The sequence below is a fragment of the Genypterus blacodes genome, unplaced genomic scaffold (assembly GCF_046128005.1).
Source record: "Genypterus blacodes isolate CSIRO-AG114 ecotype Tasmania unplaced genomic scaffold, CSIRO-AGI_Gbla_v1 ptg000063l_1, whole genome shotgun sequence".
Taxonomy (NCBI): Eukaryota; Metazoa; Chordata; class Actinopteri; order Ophidiiformes; family Ophidiidae; genus Genypterus; species Genypterus blacodes.
This window is the reverse complement of record NW_027466875.1, coordinates 1,602,501-1,605,000: the sequence shown is the minus strand read 5'-3', so window position 1 is coordinate 1,605,000 and position 2,500 is coordinate 1,602,501. Positions and strand designations below refer to the sequence as shown.

Below are 2,500 nucleotides of genomic sequence, written 5' to 3'. Positions count from 1 at the left end.
TCCAGAGGATCCCTCAGGCTCTGTGTGTTAGACCTAATAGTGTGCTGCTGCTGCTCCTGCATGCTTTAGTTAACCACCAGTGTCCAAATCACTGTAAAATTATCTCCAAATTACAAGAACACAAGCCGTTAAGACCGCACAGTATAACAGAGTCTTCCTCAGACATAATTGGCTAATCATTTTCACCTTTTAGTTAAGTGTTTGCTCTTTTCAGTAGATGAGACAGGCTCGGCTCGGATGCAGGAGCCCGACTAATCTTGTGAGGGTGGAGGACACGCTGTAAAAAAACATCCTTACTTAAAGTTCAGAGAATGGTGTTAATTTCCGTGCAGGGTTTAGCGGCGTGTGTGTGTTTCGCTCCCTTTGATAGGATTAATGTGGCTGTTAATTGAACGGTGGAGGCACATGCTTGTAAACCTGTCTTGCGGTGTGTTCACATGTCGTTTGTGCTTAAAGTGCTGATGCTTTGGTGGCGATAGAGTGGAAAAGAGTGTTTTCATTCAGTCCATTTACATTCAGAGCAGCACCCTGACTCTGACTGAATGGAATGGTGTTTCCTTAATCCCTTTGATGCAATTGGATGAAGCATTCAGACGTTTGACCGTGTTATACTCTGGACCGTGTCTGCACCTGAGGTCAGCATGATTACATCAGACGCTTTCCATCTCGTTGCAAAGTTTTTAAATCTACAGCCTCCCAGAGTTTGTATTCTGCTTCTAAGCGGAAGCGCTGGTTAATTCACTTTTAGGCGTCCCTGTGGCATATTCAGAGCATCACCCCGTCTGAAGTCTCCGAGTGCACTCTGGGCTCTGGCCAAGAGGGAGGTGCTGTGATGCCTTCCAATGTTTACACCAGCAGCCAAATGGGAGCAATCTAACCCCTGAAGATTTCTATCCAGCTAGCTTCCACTCCACATAGCAAAAATAACTCTTCCTTCGACAGGCGTCTAATTCATATGCAAGCCAGATGGATCATTATTAGAGGAGATGTGTGTGACAGCAATGAAAATTAATTTGACACTCTGAATGCATTTACACATCTCCCTATGATGTTTTTCACTTTTTTCCCCAGTTGAGCCCGAGTGTGCTCTTCCTTTTAATGGATTTATGAAGGCATTCAAAAACGCTTAAGTGCAATTTCAGTGTGATGTGCTTTGGGTCTCGCCTGTCCGATGACCTCATTCAGGTGTCATAAATATATAAAACTACTAAAGGCAGCCTTTTCTGCATTATATTTCAAATGAAATGCTCAGTAACTCTATACTAAACCTTTGATTTGAACCTAAATGCACAATCGGCTCTTTATTTGTACATTGAGGTGGTGAAAGCTTTGGTGTGTGTGTGTGTGTGTGTGTGTGTGTGTGTGTGTGTGTGTGTGTGTGTGTGTGTGTGTGTGTGTGTGTGTGTGTGTGTGTGTGTGTGTGTGTGTGTGTGTGTGTGTGTGTGTGTGTGTCTTCCATTTGTCACCGTGCCTGTAAGGGGAAGGTCAGAGCAGGTAGAACAACATGTCGCCATGGCACATGGAAGAGGTGGGAGGTGGTTACCGGGGTAATGGGCCTGTTTGTTTGTTTGCTGCTCTCCATTGTATCTCTGGCACAACAGCACCTAATTACTAATTGCATACACAGGTCATTAAGGCTCTCCTGGGTTTGAAGGGTCAGGAACTGCAGCTTCCACTGTGACGGTAGAAACCATCACCACTGGAACTGTAGACAGCGTATCTGTTCCTCCGTTTCAGAGCAAATTCAAGACAATATTACCTCCATATTAACCCAGGAAATGAGCAGTACTTAGTGTAATTGTTATTATTATAATTTGCTTACAATGAGTCATCAAGTCATCAGTATCCTGACATGGACCCTGTGTTAACATATTTGCCATGTACCTGCCATAAGGTGTTCTGTGTAGGGGAGCAAACAAAGCGGCCATATGGCTTCTGAGTGGCTGCTGCTGCTGTGTGTTGCCATGTTCCTACAGTCGCTCACAAAAGGAGAAAGGCAGGAGGAAGGAGAAGAAGAAGAAGAAGGCTGAGACCAGAAAAAATTGCAGTAATTCCCCTCTTGACAGATTTCTCTTGAAGTCATAGATGCTCCATATTTCACTCATTCTGCACTAATTAATGCGGTGATAATGGAATTTAACATCAATTTACCACACGCATGTAGAATAACAGTTAAAACTGGAGAACACACTGTCTAGATAAGTTTACAGTACTCTTACTCCTGCACGGCCATAAGATAGTGACTGATAAAAATGTATTGATTGCAAATAGAGCTGTGAGGAGTGAAGGGAGTGTTAGTTTTAAATGCAACTTAAGCATTAAGCTGTTAAGAACCATGTCTGATTGGAGTGTGTTTCCATGCAGCACAAATTGCAGCTGTGTGATCTGCACAGACGCAGATCACAGGCAGAGGAGAAACACCATTACATCATCGTCCAGTATTGGATTTCCTTTTAAACCAAGCCATTACTTACTGCCGCCCATTTTATTATGTCCAGTC

At 43.6% G+C, this 2,500-nt stretch overlaps 2 protein-coding genes across 4 annotated transcripts in view; both read left to right on the top strand.

Annotated features, from left to right (window-relative positions):
* kcnn3 (potassium intermediate/small conductance calcium-activated channel, subfamily N, member 3) overlaps positions 1 to 2,500 on the top strand; it is a 34,464-nt gene that overhangs the window by 27,562 nt on the left and 4,402 nt on the right. The window lies entirely within an intron of this gene.
* Positions 1 to 2,500, top strand: part of adar (adenosine deaminase RNA specific) — a 52,363-nt gene that overhangs the window by 49,621 nt on the left and 242 nt on the right. The gene's annotated exons all lie outside the window — the stretch shown is intronic.